The 18,397-nt window shown below is 35.2% G+C and overlaps 1 protein-coding gene across 3 annotated transcripts in view; it reads left to right on the top strand.

The window, feature by feature from the left end:
• The window catches only part of Crp (transcription factor cropped), a 160,829-nt gene that overhangs the window by 70,321 nt on the left and 72,111 nt on the right, over window positions 1–18,397 (top strand). The window lies entirely within an intron of this gene.

Here is an 18,397-nt window from a genome sequence, read left to right as displayed (position 1 = left end):
TATTAAACAAAGTAGCGAAGGGTTGGCAACCCTTGTTCCCAATCTCTTCGAATTCTCCCCTCTCTTCAAATGATTTAATGACGTGCCAGCGACACTGGGGTACACGATAAACGCAGAAGGGCTGTCACCATTAATTATTTTCTTTATAATTGATATTAATAAACACGGTACACGTTATTGCATCATACATTCGTTACACAGTCTCGAGGAAACGCGCATTTCTTAGAAAGGGTGTAACGCTAATGGCGCTAATTTATGACGCTACACTTCCCAAACAACATTCCATGTATAGTTTCGTGTGTTACATCCTCTTCCTCCGGAAATAAATTCAGTGTTATTCGAAACTTCCACGAAACTTGTTACTTAAATTGAAATCTCTGAATATTACATAAAGATGTTTAGTCATTTTAATTTACGAACTTTTTTATTCAAATATTTATAAATTATATATATTTATAATATATATAAATTAAATATAGTATAAAATATACTATAGTATTCGGCTATTTTATTGTATTTTTGAATTGTATAGAATTATCGTTACTTCTATTTCTATTATTACGCAACTATTTTGTTTTTCCTTTATTATTTTAGCAGGCTAGGGCATCTATCTTCTTTTTTCCAATTTTTCCAACTTTCTCGTATAATCCGAACTAACAAGGATGATTCCGTGAACGCTATAACCGCGAGTGTTCACCTTAATCGTAATTGTAAGCGCAAACATAGCGTGAAACGATAAGCATTTTATTTTTATGTTTATTACAGGTAAGTCTGCACACTTCATTTGCGGTTCAGGAATTCCTGCCCTGGTACGTGCTGCGTTCCCTGTGGTTAACAACCGTGAGTCGATGTTTGAAACCAATTCTTCTTAAATTGATTTCCTACCAAATACGTAGCTACTTAATAGACAGACTCCTTTTACATTTAATAAACATTTCCTTCGTTTACGTTTTCATACAGAAAACGTGTGCAAACTTATACATTTGATTACGTAAATTTTAATATATAAAATTTGTACTAAAGAAATTGAAATGAAAAGTAACTATACACGAGAAAAAAGACGAGCATCTATCCACATGCATGTACTTTATAAGAAACCACTAAAATCAACAAAATGTAGAGATGCACCGTTGTAAGTCCACAAAGTTTCAACGAAAAATTATACATTGGTTATTTTGACCATTCTCATAATTTTAATATTAAATTCTACGGCACAGTATTAATAAGATATACAGTGTGTCTAGTTTGAAATTTTAAATCTAGTGATATTAAATTTTAAATTAGCCATACGTGAAAATAATTCGAAACTGGACTTGGATGATAGAAAATAGGCAGAAAATTGAAGAAAAATATGATTAATTCGAGCCACGAAATCGCATTACGGGTGTGTGCGAGCGTAATTTCGGTACAGACCTTGAAAGGTCACTGAGTCAGCTCATCACCGATACTGACAGATCGAATTATTCGCACCCATGGGAAAACGAATGGAAAGAAAGAGAAAAAGAATATGCCTGATTAAGTTTTCGTAATATCGAATTATAGTTGCGTCGCGATCAGCCTACACTTGTCATTGAAGCCGATCCAATTCGGATAGGACTTTGGATAAATATTCATCTATAGAGCTTCTGTTGTGAAAGATGTTTGCCAACGAAACTTCGATATATAACGATTCGCGAAATAATTTGAATACCAGTTTAATGTAGAAAATTTTTACGAATATGTGTATTATACCGTATTATACGAAACATTTTCAAAGGTGAAAATACTCTAACTTTAAGAAAACTATATTATATCTTGCTTGAAGCGTATAATTTACACTTTCAATTTATAATTCACGAAAGGTGACGAAATTTTGCGCAGAATATAATTTTTTATAAAGTTTTGCAAACAATTACTGATAGATATGCTTCATACAGTACAAAAATACATATTTAATCCCACAATCAAATCAAACTTTTTATTCAGTTTCGATAACATTAAATTGATCGATGTGGAGTTTATTGAATTTTAGAATTCCATCAAATGCTAGAAATTATTTACGCGTATGCGTCTATGTCGCTCAAAATCAAATTTTCCTATGTTTTGAATTTTCATTCTGTTAATTCTACACTGCCTAGAAAATGATGGAGCGGGTGCGTGTCTCTATTACGTATAGTCAAAGGTTATTGACGTTTTCTATGGTTCGTAATGGCACGTGATCGAGTTCGTCGTAAACGACGGAGCAGAAGAATGCTTTTCGCGGAGTGCGTATACGTGCTTCGCCGCGATTGTCATACTTGGTATACTGGTGTGAGAAAACGAATAAAGGCATTTGTCACATGTGCCCTTAAGACTGGCTGGACTTCACCCTGAAGGGCTGTAATGCCGCACAATGGAGGGCCTTCCACGCGTGAATGCCTCGATGAATCGTCCGGCAGATGTAGAACCCTTCGGTGACTTTCTTTTCTTATTTCTATTCCTATTTCGTAGCCACTAGATTTTCTTAGAAATTACGAAATTTATGCTTTTTCAAGGAATTTTAATCTGCTGGAGTCACAGCACTTAGGAGTCTGCTAGGAAAATTTCGATAGTTACGTATATACAGATAAATCTTGTTTCGTAGAGATTTGTTTGTTCGGATTTCAAATGATTTCAGGCAAATGGTGATGGTTATGACACTGCAGATATTATATTTAAAAAAATTTATTCATAATTTATGATCGTGCAAATGTTCGTAAAGTCTTTGCATAGTGTTCTATAAACATAGACTCTGTGCTATATAGATTGTCGCTTCAAAATATTTCATCATAGACACTCGAAGAAACCATATTTTTAAGGGTCAACGTTTGGAAATGACCTCGATCATGAATTTACTAGAAGTGAACTTGATCCTCGCGGGGGGAAGCGAAACATTTTAAGGAAAAGAGGACATTGTTTCTTTGGTTGGAGGGCTGTGGAGGTCGAGATTTTCTGCTAAGCAAAATAACAGGAGAAGTACACGGAGATCCTTACGGTCGGGAATTCTGCACAGCCTCCGCCTACAGGAACCTCAGACGGGAGCATCGATCTGGGCGTCGGCCTCAAGACAACCCCTCCATACCTTTTCCACCCCTCTACGCTTCCTTCATACTCTTCTCTCTATTCCTCTTAACCTTCTCTCTCGTTTTATCGTGTGGAATAGATAGAGAAGCTTTGTCATGCCTTTTTACTTTTTATTCAACCACGGAAACTTGGTCCAAAGTGGACCAATTGTCCCGTTATTGTTTTATTCCGCTTTTCCCTTTTCAGTATTTACAGCGTGCCGAGCATCGGGTTATTATTGTGTTTTTCTTTCCACCCTTTCTCGAAACTTTCGTTTCTTTTGTGTCAAGCGGTGCTACCCTTTGACAACTACGCGTCACTCGTTTCACGATTCTTGTTTTTATCTTTGAGGAAATGGTTGAGAAGGCTCTTCGGTTTTTAGTTGTATTTCTGGAATTGAATTTCGTGTCTAGAAAATTATCGTTAATTAATCACGGCGATAGGTCTTACGATCGAATATGATCGGTATGAATGTATCGAATGTATATATTGATATATTAATAACGTGGAAAACGAAGAGTAAAAAGGAAATATTAAGTCGTGAACAGAATAGAATGAAACAGAATGGAGCAGAGTCAGAACTGAGTCGTGTTTCCGGCAAGTTCCAAGCTGATGACAAGCTCCAAGTGACGAGAGCACAATACCGAGGAGACTGTCCTTCCTGCAGGAGATGAGTTCTTGATTGCACTGACGTTACTGCGGACGCAATGTCAAGGCGTCAGAGAGACACCAGAAGTGCCACCGAATTGCGATCCGAAACCGTTTCCTTTGACCGTTTGCGCATTCCGTGTCATCTTTCCCTCTTTTTCCTATCGTCCTGCATCGAATATCTGCGAACGTTTATTTAACCTGGAAACCAAAAATACCGTAGTATTTTTGGTGTATTAAAAATCGAGATGCAGCTTTACATTAAAATTATATTGTTACATTTTCAAACATTATTTTTCTCTACTAATAACTTAAAAACTGGAAATTTTGAGTTATATCATTGTGACGGTAAATGCGCGGCAACGCATTGGCAACATAAGAAATGTAAAAATGTTAGAAATTGAAGAACTTAAAATTACATAATTTTTTAAATATTATTGAAATAAATAAGCTATATTTATCTAGAAAATTGTCTTTTAATCGTTCGAATGATAACGAAAAAGGATCGGTCGTCGTAAGAAACAGCTGTTAAGCTTCGTCCATAGTTCAAAATAAAAACTGCATCGGATTTCCATCGTTCTCACGGGGACTAAGAGGGTTGAACGTTTCACGATACGGTTGGTTGTCTAGTTTTTCACTAAGAATACGCGTAAGAACGATATTCTGCCTTGCTTCGTGCCTGCTATGTTTCATTTTACCAATGCACTCGTTTTCGCACCTTTCTAACATTGTTTCCTCTCGTTTCGCGGCTGTTTCATCTCGTCCCTCCGGCACTTTGTACACTTTGGAGAAAATCACAGCAATGGAATGTGTTTATGAGCGTCTCCGTACTTTTGTGCCAAGCGTTTTCCTGGAGAAAGCGCGATATTTGCTCGAGACGTTACGAAACAGTAAAAGAAGCTGAATTAATTGCGAGTATGCTAATTATCCTCGAGCGATGTTTGCTTAAACGATTTTCGTTGCTTTCGGTTTAGAAATAAGGAGAAACGTTAATAAAGTTCCAATAAGACTTCGAAAAGCCCTAAACAATCAAACGTACGGGTTTATAAAAATTGCAATCAAATATTCGAGAAGCAGAAATCTATCGCAAAAGCAGAAGACGATATAGTACGTAATTGAGGATTGGAGAAATCAGTGCGTACCATCGAGATCCGCCGTTGTCGTATTTTCTCGGAGGTACGGAACTGATAAAACCAACGAAGAAGTGCTGAACATAGTCACGTCTCGGAGCATCATCAACCGTAGCTTCTCACGAAGCATGTCGAGAAACGTGCCCTTCGGCGCCTTCTTAAGAAGGGTAAAAGGGACATACAAGGAAAGAGAAGTTTCACTGGATATGCCGTTGGTGAAAGCCAGCCCAGTAGATATTGGGAAACCAACATTATGTTCAGATTAGATAGATCGTAGTAATTTCGAGTAATTTTTAAATTTGTGAAAAATTGATTGGATTTTAACGCAAAATGTTCTATTACTGTTTCGAGGTGAGGTTCGATCTCGTTTATTCTTTATAGTATTTCGTGGATATCCAATATCCGAACTTGCAATTTTTATTTGTTCGTATTTCCTATTTTTGTCACCAAGATTCTTGAAAGAGTATGTATCATGCGTCATCTCTGCATGACATGCATTTTAAGTCGAATAGATGCTTTATTAATCAACGACTTAGTGAGTAAGTTTGAAAAAAATAAGTATGACTCATTTATGTAGTAGTTCAATTTTCTAGTATTTTCTGTGATATAAATATTGAAAATTCTTCAAAAGGTACCCCAACGTCTTAATACAATAAGGACGAGTATCTCTTAAACAACCTGACATAAAATTTCCTCTTACTTTTCTTTCCTCGATACAAAACAAAACTTAATGAAATAAACCACTCGAAATGAAATCCTTCGCATACCACGCAAAACAATGCATCAGACATCGTCATTACGTATGCAAGATTTATTCTCTTCGCTATACCCGACGTCTTTTTTGCCAGTCATATTTCCCTTCTCAGCTATTCAAACCGTAGTCCCTCTCACGGTCAACCGACCACGCGATTTGTCCGCGTCCCAGGATCGGTTATCTTCTGGCGTAGATCCATCTCGTTCGTCCGATATCCTGTCTCGATCACGACTAGCGTGGAAAAAAGCTCGCAAGGACGATGGTGTAACTATTCCGCGTGATTAGGAAAGACAGATCAACAGAATGTGACGAGAATATCGCTCTTCTTAGTTAAAACGTTCTATCTAGTAAATTTTTATTTTTCAAGATGCAGTAATTCGCGTTGTATAACGCATAGGATATGTACAGTGGCTACGAGAAGTATTCGCACACCATTGTATCTATTATAACACTTACATGCTAATTAATTATGACTGAGCGTATTGAATTTCGTATCATTTAATTGTGATTAAAAAGTCCTTGCGATACTGTGAGAATGAAATGTAAAATTTCATAGAAGAAGGCATCATTGAAAAAGAAGGACGCGTGTCAGTACTTTTTGTAGCCACTGTACATACAAGTTTTCTATGATAAGTGTTCGAATACTTTCGTGAGCATATATTTGATTGTAAAGCGTGTGTTTCTCGAGCAACACCTTAGTAACAGCATTGCAAAATCCAGGGAACATAACGCAAGCGACCGGCATAGATCACGCAAAGTGAAGCAAAGCAATGTACTACGTCGCACGCGCGTTGTAACGAGATCACTTTGCAACGATTGCGCACCGTGTCGCCGCAATGGCATCTATGCCTAAGGTAATTGACCCGTGGCTTGCGTTACGCAATTCTTAACTGGGTTCCAGGAGACTCTGATTCCACGTACGCGTTAACTGCCTTTGATCTACAGTCACCTGCACTCACCGACGACAACAATAACGACGATGCTGTGTGATCGACGAGCACGACGAGGCGAACGAACGTTCTCTCCAGGGTCGTTCGACCGCGTCGATATATAAGGTGTCCCAGTAATCATGCTAAAATCAACAAAGGGATGATTCAGTATGAAAAAATAAAGTTGAAAATAAAAAAAGAATAATATCCTTTCATACGACGCTTCGTTTTCGATAAAATATAATTCGAAAATCTATTTAATATGTGAACTTGTCTAATTATCGACTGAGCGCGAATAAACTATCAGCGAGAAGTTAATTTACATGCGAAAGTAAGCGAAGAATGTAAAATAAAATTTGTCCGTTTGAAAGCCTCTATTTCGGGGAAATAGAGTTTGGATTTGTTTAATTAAGAATTGGCCTGGTGCATTTCAATCAATCAATTTTCAAATTTCATTTTTTTTAGAAACGAAACTATTTTCACATGTAGAACAAGCTTCTGTCGATTATTCATTCCTGTACAATCGCAGCTGTTGTTGCTTTGAAATTAAGGAATTTGCAAGAATAGTATAAGATAAAATAAAGATCGTATCGAGCTACTCGAACGAGATCGATTTGGAATCGATTGTGTGACCATGTGAAAATAGTTGCGACCCATGCGCCACCTTGCAGACCCCGCCAAAAAAGTTGTAAACGTGATCAGTAGATCGCCATTATGGACGTCTTGTGTTCGTTGCATAATGTTGTCCGCGTGTATCAGTTACATTACTGTTAAAAACTCAAATGTCTAGTGTGTTGTCTTAATATATGTAATTAAAGTATCTAGTGTAAAGTCTTAATATGATTAAATGTGTTACGTATAATTTTAATGTAATTGAAGTGTGTTCGCCAGAAGAAATTAGTAGTAGCGTTTCGTCGGACCAACAAATCTGGCAAAATTGAACGTAGAAACTTCAACGAATACTATTTCAAACAAATAACAGGTTAGTAATTAAAGTGGTTTCAAGTTGTTTAAGTTTTAAATAACTGAACTAATAGAAATGAGGTTTTATGCGTGTAAAGGTATATTGTATTCTCTGCAAGCGTCAGATATACATAGCGTGCTTCTGAACGCTTTCAGTTGGCTATAAAGGTACACAGCAGTTTTCTATCAGCGTGAGATGCTTATATTACAATACGTTGAAGGAGCATATATCTGAACAAACAGAAACGTTGGAAAATATTTTAATAATATTGATGCAATTTGCAATTAAATTAAATATTGTAATAATTAATAATATTTAATAATATTGATAAGTATTGCGTTCACACAATTTTTATGCATTATTTCGTTACTTGAGCCTCAATGGCGGCCATGATTTTGTAAGGAGTGCTAGGTCGGTGTTCCGACGCTTTCATCAAGTGCGTGAGATTCGTTGCTTCATGAAAATGCTACAACGAAGCTTCGTCACACTGGCCTACCATCATCTCCTTGCTCTGGTAAATTACACGCTGATAAGCCTTTGGTGGGAACATAGTAGTCCTTGCGAATGGGCAGTTCACGCGGTGATTCGAAACACTGCGACGTAGGGAATGTTATTTGGAATTTCAAGCGATCCTACCTGTTCCGGGTAATTTTGGCGGTTCTACGTTAAAGGCGATTAGTCGGCGAACGACACGATCGTAATTGTTCCATGGTAAGCGGCAAGAATGCTGCCCATAGCATGGAGATACCAGTGCCGATTATATCCACAGCAGGCTATCGACGATGTATCGACTGAGATGCGTGGATAAGTCGATGACGAATCCATAACGCGAAATATTTCGTCTAATACAATTTTTAGGTTAGAATTCGCTTTTTCTTCTCTCTCTTATTTAATATACGTCACAGTATAATTGACCTTCTATTTCTTTCTTTCTTTCTTTTAAGCGAAGAATTTCGCGTTTTCTAACCTTCAAAAAATATCTCAAGTCCATAGCAAAATATAACAGCAAACTAGAGAATAATTCTTATTTCTGTTCACGATTTCTCTCTTCAATTTTACGTTAAAGATTTTCTTAACGAGTTAAAAATCTTTTTAATCTAATTTTCCAATAATTTAATCTTTTTTAATTTTGTTGAAATAAGAGCAATATTAAAATGTAAGGATTCGAAGATCGTACTATTACGATCCTATGGTTAGCCAACAATCTGGTTTAATGGGGACTTCCGTGACAAGGCAAAGATTTGTTGCTCGTTGTATAAATGAGAAGCAAGGATTGCGAGATCCAGACGATAGAAACGGTGTCGGCCTGTAGCTCTAGCTACCTCTAAAACCAAGATCATTGGACATAGCATGTCTTTGGGCCGAACGTGTCCTGAATCCGTGGACATTCCAGAGCTATCGGTAGAACGGAACTCGTGACGATCGGATGATATTCCAGCTTTAGAATTTCTATTTCATTAACCAATCGGCCACTCCGTTCCCAACAGAATTCAGGAATCTGTGTCCCCTTCGCTATGCTCGATCGATTTATTGCTTTGATTGTTTTACCGATTTCAGGTATTTGTAAACATTTTAAATTTATCCTTCCTTGTTTCCAAACAAAGAACCGCAGCTAACATTAATCTTAAAACAAAGTACATTTTGCATTTTGTAAAACCCAATTAGTAATTTCCGTTTAGTATTAATATCGATGTGAATTTAGATACGAGAGTAAGCTGATGAGTTCATGGCCAGACGTTATATGATATTTATCTCTAAGTTAGGTCGTGAAATTTTCAAATCAGCCTGCTGGTAAATTGCTAGAATATCGGATTTATTTTGATAGTCGTTGTGCATAAATCTACTCGCTCCTATCTGACTAGAAATTACTTTCATGTCGTGTCCGTCATCGTTATCTCTATAGCGTTTCAAGTATAATAGTTCAAAATTAGTGCACACACGCGTTTATCATGTTTACACGACACGGCATAATGTAAAAATGAAATACATATCTTCTCATTCGATCTGCAGATTCATCTCAAGATACTCGGTAATGTCAATACGTATACACCATATGTATACGATCGGCAATGTTTGTCAATAGAAATATATAACGCAATAATTAAGATAGGCTTCGATCGATTATATCGTTTGTTGAAAAATAGCAATTCGTTATATCGTAACTGGAAATCCAAACGAGTCGTCGAATACGGTACATTTGCCGCTTTAGTCAATATAAATAAACATTTGCTTTATTGACGAAACCATTATATATTAGTTCAGAAATCTCAGAAATTTTCTTTCTGAGGCCAAGCACGCTAATAGACAATTTTTCTCCAGACATACTTTCTCCACATAGCCAGCATACCGTGCCAAACAAATCATTTCAAGCTCCCAACGAATTTCCTATGTTTAACATAAATCCACTATATTTCTTCGTTAATAATAATCGATACCTAACGTAATCGAATGGAAATTGTTGAATCAAAGATTCACGTATTTACCTTAAGTTTGGATTAAGTCACTTAATTTGGCTATCACATCGTTAGTTACATCGATCTTATATATTTTTGAAAATAGCTCTCGTCTCATCAATCAAGTTTTGGAAACCTTGCTATAATAAATACAAGGATGTGCCAATATTTTTCACAGCCATCGTAGATATAAAGATGTTAGGCACGCTCCTTGGAGTTCGTCTCTGAAAAAATACCCAAGGCGCGAAAACGTGGCAACGGTCGCTGCGGCGTCAGCTTTACAACGCTGCGATTCGTTAGCATGTCGCGTCGGTTTTACGAATAGCGAAGCAAAGATCTGTGTAGGTCGAGTGCTCGTGGGAAATCGCCTTTTGTCCCCCATGGTTCACCGTTTCGACCCCCGTTGCTGTTTCTTCGTCGTTAACGAGCGGCCTGATAAAACCATGGCAAGTTGGTATGTGTAGTTGTAGCGGCAATAAATCAAGTACCATCGTTCCTCGGCACAGGACATTCCGTTAATGAGCTCAACACTCGTGGATAGGTCGAGAAAGGCGTTGCCGCGTGCCGCTTTCACGAAGTGTCGCCATGATCGAGTTCGACAAAAATTTCCTACCGATTCTGTTGCATTTTCGATTCTCTACGCTTGTTCTTCCATACGAGCGCCGATAAGAGCAAGTTTTAGTAACTATCGCGCAAGGAAAGTTCGACTTTTTGTTAATTCCCTTTGTTATATTTTACAAGCAGGGTGCCGAGTTCTATACAAAGTCAGCTCTTTTTCTGAAGATAATTAAAGCGATGGATTCTGAGAGATTCGACCAATTTGCTGTATATTCTAACGATTAATTCTACCTTTGATAGTTTTTATTTTATCTTATATTTTATTTTATATATATCTATTGTATTTTATATTTTAGCACGCCGCGTGCATTCTGTGCATTTTTGCATTTCTAAATTTATCACGAATGCATAGAAATCCGTACCCCGTTTAGAAAGGAATTGGTCAGCTGAGTCGTTAAGTTTAATTTATGTTACATTTATACGAATCTTTTTACAGTGTATTATGAGAAGATTCAAGAAAAGTCGTCAAGTATAGCGATATTTAAAATTATATGCTTCACGAGTGAAACAAATTTCTATTTAGATTCTATTTCTTTCATTACATTTATAAAAATATGAAATTGGATAAACATCCGCGGCCTGGTTATTACTATGCAATTATTTCAATCACCGACTTTCGAAATGCTATTAAAAAGATAAAAAAAAAAAATATATATATATATATATGTTCGACTATTTTCAAATGTTCTAGACATATGATACGACGTCGAGATAATTTGCTTTCCACACGTACAATGTAATATGTAATACATCAATTCGTACTTCAAAGTATGATTCATGGAGTGTAGCAGGTAATAGAGAAATGGACGTCAGGCATCTAGAACTATGATTAATTAATTATAGTGTTACAGCTCAATCGCTAATGTATCGCAATGTACAGTGAATGTGGTACAACAGCTACAACATAAGTCAACCATTTCACATTGTATAATATAACCAAAACAATTTAATCAATATAATTTATTTGATACACGTTTCTTTCCCAGCATACATAATACTAAATTTATCAAGCAATAATTTTAATAATTTTCAGAAACTATGAATGTTTATAAGAATTCGACGACGATGCTTTCTATTATAATTCATTCCATTATCGAATGCTTCGAAAATCACTATAGAACGTAATATTATCTGGAGTATTTATTAATAATATAACTTATGAATAACGTTAAATTTTCGCTGCTATTGATTGATATTTATATATATAAAATCCCTTTTCACCGAGAATTATTGCCAGAGTTCGTTGTACAATACGTTATTTTGTTTCCATCGTTGGAATTATTGAATTCGTACGATAAACATCTCTATACATACATAATAAATGTAATTATGAATATTTTGATGCACGGTAATAATTTATACCGAAACGTAGGCTGTTTTTATAATTTTCTAGGTTAATCAAGATATTCATATTTTAACCTCCTATCGACGTTAGTATAGCGTCACTGAATACTTACACACAAAGGATATATAACCTAGCAAACACGACGATGGTACCCCGCTGGGTACCCACATGCTATATTTTTATTTTTATTTTTTTATTCACTAAGATATAATATTTTACCAAATGTCCCTCTGGACAAATTGTAAAATCCAAATAAATAATTAAGAAAAAAAAAAACTGAATAGTTACACGTAGTAGTTAATCTCGGTTACTTTATCAACACACTGTATTTTATAATATATTGGATTGCTCGGATATTTTGTAATATTTTTATCATGAATTTCCACGAAACGTATTGCCATGATCGTGATCCGGAATATTTAAAATAACACGCTATTTATCGTAGTCTTTACAAAGCCTGTGCAAAAACATAGGCGAGAAACGAAGTACTGCAGAAACGTGAAGAAACTATTCGTAAGAATTCGTTAGCGAAAAAGACGAATAATTTTTTTGAGAAAAATCTCGTAAAGTTATAGTTGACGGAAAATCTACTTCCGATTAAATCTTTCTTAGAAAGGTCAAAACTTTCGCTACGAGTTTTCCGCGTAACCTAACAAGTTCGATAGAATCCAATAATGTGAATTAACTAAAAAGAAATTTACTTTTGTCTTGAATGAGTTAAAAGAAGCAGAAAAAGTAGAATTGCGCAGTGCGGTATATTTTGTACGCGATGAAAGTTTCTACGTGACGTGCATTGCCGATTCGATCTTTACCTCGTGATATTATTTCAAATATTGCTCGTGACGAATCGTTTTGTCCGAATATGTAAAAGGTGGCTGTTTTTTAGCCAAACATGGCTCGGTTCGCATGAATTTCCTACGAACGAGACGCGATACCAACGAAAGAAACGCGAGAGCGGCACGATATCAGAGTTTACAAGAGTTTGCATTGGCTTTATTGTTTTCCCATAACGATTCTATACTATCGATATTACCGAACGGTTGCTCTTCCACCCACCAAACAATCTTGCAACAAGCTGGAATCTCTTACGTAATGCTTTTATCTGTTAACTTTGCTACACAGGATAACAAATTTAACGCTTAAGATCGAGCTATTCTGAGAAACAATAAAAAAATGGACAGTTTGTTGATGCACTGTGAGTCATGGCTCATGAGTATAAAATCATAAAAAGATTGTCAATTCTTATACAGATATATGGTTTTCTATTTTAATATATTTAATCGATTATGTAATTTTTGAATTGATCATTTAATAATTCATGATATTAGAACTGTAATGTAACTTTTTAATTACATTTCCATTAGATTTCGTTATATAATACAATTTTAAGAAATTCTTTTCATCAGGAAACTATTGCTTCCAGCAGACGAAAGGCTGCTATTCCGATGAATAATATTTTAAGTAAAAATTAATCGTTACAAAGGAACGTGTTTCTTTAAGTTTCTGGAAACAGCGGTTATTGACGGATATGTTTCTTTTTGTGTTTCAGGTACGTATTACAAATCTTCTTGGAAGCATTAGCATAAATGAGTCAGCACTTAAGATGAAACCTGCATTATTTGTTACAAGGTGAGATTTCCTTTTCATCATTTGTATTTTCGAACAACGTTCACGTAGTATTTGCAAAATGTTCACGACGAAGCTCGAGAAAAGGTAATTTCATGGGAATTAAGTAACATCGATGCATTGTGAAACCTTCGCGTTACTCATGTGCATAGAATCCCCGAATGTTTTATTAATGGAATATTAAGATATTTACAAGCTTAATCTCATACAGCTGAGTTATTAATAAATATCGATTAGATGGTTAAAAATAAAGATACAACGTGTTCCAAGACTTTTGAACGAGATTGCATATACAATATACAAGTGGATCGATCGGTAATCGACAACGTTCGAGAACATACTATACACGGTGCAGCGTACAACTCGTGTTACAAATTCGCGGGTTGAATTACGATTCGATCGAACCTTTAATTGGCGATAAAACCCGTAAGACTTCGTTTTTTTTCTCTGCATTAATGGAAAGGTGACACGGCCCATGTAACTGTGCAACGAGACCCGACGACCAACTCTGAGCTCGTTATATCCGCTCTGTCATACCGTATACATACTTTCTTTTGCTTTCTTAAGCGACCGCCAGAGGTCGTCCAACACTTCCGGTCTTCGTTCTTTTCGTCTCAAGCTTTATATTATTATGGAAAATAGACCCATGCAAATTTCGTTTCAAATAAATATTTATTTCCATTTTTTCTTCGTACGTATAAATTGACATTTGCATAATATTTCATATTTAAATCGTGTGTATGAGGAGAAACTGGAAAATGTAAAGGGACTGTGTGATTTTTCGATCGATCAAGTGAAAGTAAGCGATTGTGTTGCGATCAATCACAATCTTCGACAGCTGTTTGTATGTTCAGAGTAATAATCCTTTATTCGGCTGTCTTTCGCGGGATCATTAATCAGTTTAAAATTAACGGGGTTCTTTGTTTCACTGGCCCGAGGAAGAAATTCCTGTTGTCATACGTTGTCTGCATGATGAAAATGAAACGAAAATTCTGAATCGAACAAATTGTGAAAAGTTGCGACTTTAGAATTCTATGACATTTCATGAAGATGAAATCTTTTTTTTTTTTTTTTTTTTTTTAATTTTGAAATGCATTAACAGGTATCAACAGGTGAATTCGAGTATCTACGTATACATAGAAAAATTACAATACAACATTCACAGTTTATTCAAATCTACATAGTAATCAATGTATTCTTTATCAAAAGATAGAAACATTCCTTTTTGGTTTGATACAAACATTTTTTACCTTGTTGGTGAATGAATAAACGAAAATTAATTCGTTCAATGAAAATTCAACGATACAATAAACACAGATAAATATAGTAAAGTTTGGCTATGGAACGGCGATTATTTAAATTCGATTAAGAAACGATCGACGTGGATTGCCATGGCAAATCGAATCTATCTCTTTAGTATACGACCAAGCTGTCAAGCTGTCACTCAAGTATTCTATTTGTGGAAAGTTACTGCACATTCGTGAAAGCGGACGGTCTGGCCTGTCGATAAAAGGAAACCGAGACCGTGTAAACAAATGCGGGACACGCGCGTCGTTCGTGTACGCGAAAAATGAACACTATTATTACCTTGGTTCACCATATTTTAAGCAATTAGGGAATTATCGATTCTCATTTATATAATTATCCGTAATTTTGATACTAATGTAAAAATAATTTTATTTCCACGAGGTATTCACAGGGATAAGTAAATTATCAATTAATAAGGATCTTAACGCGATAATTAGGATAACTATTATGTCCATAAATCCATATTATTCTCTTAATTATGATCGATGGCGAGCGTAAATGCATCCGAGGCTCGCGGAGCCTATCTCGCTTAAGAAAAGCTCTGACGAATGGAAAATTCGTCTGGACAACCTGACGATGACAAATGAACGATTCTGCCAGCTTTTTCACCTGACTGAAACGATACAAAAAAGTACCACCGGCGCTGCATATTCCAGATAAACTGCTTTTTTCTTCGAACGATACATTCGCTTGTAAATAAAATTATGCTTATGTCGAAGACAGTCAGCGAATAAATTATATCTTTATCTTGATCAGGATCTTTGTTGACGCGTTCGCGATTTCGACGATTACTTTAATTATCATCATCTTATTGTTACTTTATTTATCGTGAAACAAAACTCATTTGAAAGACATAAACGAGAAATAAAATACTTTAGAAGCCTGTACAAGCTACCCGAAGAAATCCACTGTCGAACAAAGACGAATAATTTTTCCACGGAAAACTCGTATAGTCGTATAGATAGTTAAAAGTCTGATGTCGGTTAGAACGAAGACACGGCGGAATTAACTTTGCAAATCTGAAAAGTAAGATTAAGTAGCGAAGTAATATATAAAAAGCGCATGAATGCAATATTATCGACTTCTCGGAACAAGTTAATATATTGGGTTTGGCAAATGATCGCGGATTTTGTCAATATCACCTCATGATAAAATCCGCGATCACTTAATTGCCAACCCAATAATAAACAAATTTTCTCAACGAATCGACTTCATTTGTCACGGTGGAATTCTGGTCGATCCAGAGCAGCATTTACCGAGGTTACGTCTGGTCCGTATGCATCAGTCTCCGTACTGATATTTACCGAGTATGTCGATCGCATAACCGGTATGAATCATTCAAGTACCAGCCACGTAAATATCGATGGAACGAGCAGGCGGCTCGCAAGAAAGGGTTTCTAGTCAATAATGTTCTTGATAAAAGTGAATTACGATTGGTTCGACGACCTATATCCGTATGGCGAAACGCGAATTACCGACAGTAGGAATTTTCCAGATTACAGGGCCACGTTTCGTGACTGTGATCTTTTATAGACATCGTTCGGATTCGAGTAAGTCATTAACCTAATTAGTCAATATGTACTGGGGTCGCTTTGCTAATTCAGGGAATCGCGTGTTGTCTATCGTTTCGTCGTTCTAGTAAAGTCTCGTGTTTTCTCTTTTTCTTTTATTTATTTATTTATTTATTTATTTTTCAAGAATGTCTACGTGTTTTAGTACAGTCTAGCGAATTTTATTTTTGGTAATGACGTGTTTTGTTCAAGAACGTATTTTTCGCGTAGGTTGTTGACTCTTATGGTATTGTATCAGAATCAGAAATCAGTTACAGCAGCGATGAATATACGAATGTTATATTTTTCCAAATTTTGGAATTTTATGTTCTAGAACCGATAAGAGAAATCATAGAAAAATTAATTAAAAGTTAATTGAATGTGTATTTATGATCGGTGTTAAGGAATGGAACAGAACATTTCAGCTTCTAAAGTACTCAAATGTCAGAAATTAGAAAATTCTTTCAGTTTAACGAAATTCATAATTTGTCATTCAAAACTGATTCTCAATCTGCTAATGTAATTAAAGATAAAGAAAGAAGGGAACAGCCACTGTTTCTTTCCTCCTTTCAGTTTAAATCACTGTATTCGTTGGAGAAATTGAAACAAGTCATTCAAGTTGAGTTTTATTTCCGCTACATCCAGCACTTTGCCATGATTAAGCCAGCAGTAATTCAATGTAGAGTTAATTGCCGCTTTTAACGCTAATACCGGGTGTAGCCTGTAAAGTTATAAATTATTGCTGCACCTTTCTACACGGTGTGGTATACAGCTATGTCTTGAAACGATGCATTAGCATTATGAAGTTAACCGTAAGCGGTTTCATCGAAAATACATGCGATATTTTAATTCGAGAATTCTGAGATTAATACAAGAAATATTAGAGATAGATACGCTTGTCTCATAACTTTCAATTTATCTTATTATCTGATAATCAATTTAATAATTCTATCTCGTAAATCATAAAACATATGGACGAAATATGCAAATTTACAATTTTTTTGAAGTCATTAGTAATGTACGGTATAGCTGTATCTACTTGATTATATATTTCAATATTGAAGCAATTCGTAAAACAGAAAAAAATAATTACAAATATGTATATATGAACATTAAGTTGTTCGAAAAATTTGTAGCCAAAGTTAAAGGAGACCTTTCTTCAAGCTATTAAACATGTACAGTATAGTTGTAACAATTTGTTTATATATTTCAATATTGAAGTAATTCGTAAAACAGAAAAAAATAATTACAAATATGTATATATGAACATTAAGTTGTTCGAAAAATTTGTAGCCAAAGTTAAAGGAGACCTTTCTTCAAGCTATTAAGCATGTACAGTATAGATTTGAATATTGAAGCAATTCGTAAAATAGGAAAAAATAATTACAAATATGTATATATGAACATTAAGTTCGAAAAATTTGTAGCCAAAGTTAAAGGAGACCTTTCTTCAAGCTATTAAGCATGTACAGTATAACTGTAACAATTTGATTATATATTTCAATATTGAAGTAATTCGTAAAATAGAAAAAAATAATTACAAATATGAACATTAAGTTGTTCGAAAAATTTGTAGCCAAAGTTAAAGGAGACCTTTCTTCAAGCTATTAAGCATGTACAGTATAGCTGTAACAATTTGTTTATATATTTGAATATTGAAGCAATTCGTAAAACAGAAATGTATATATGAACATTAAGTTGTTCGAAAAATTTGTAGCCAAAGTTAAAAGAGACTTAAATAATGTTAAATTTTTTGCTACCTATTATAATTGAATAACTTTGTTTCTATAAGAGAGGATATTACTTCGCAGTATTTTATACAAATGAATATTAAAATTCTCAAATATCATTCTCAAATTTTTCATTAACTTTTGCGGCTCTACTAAGGCATGTACAATCCGATGAATGTTTCTGATGCACGTTGAATACTGTGTGTTGTCTGAAATATTATGCATCAGGACCATCACGATACATTTCCTTATTTCATACAAATTCATAAAAACGCTACGAAC

Source organism: Bombus fervidus, chromosome 17, assembly GCF_041682495.2.
Source record: "Bombus fervidus isolate BK054 chromosome 17, iyBomFerv1, whole genome shotgun sequence".
NCBI classification, from domain to species: Eukaryota; Metazoa; Arthropoda; class Insecta; order Hymenoptera; family Apidae; genus Bombus; species Bombus fervidus.
The sequence above is the reverse complement of the archived record's forward strand: the minus strand, read 5'-3'. Positions and strand labels throughout refer to the sequence as shown.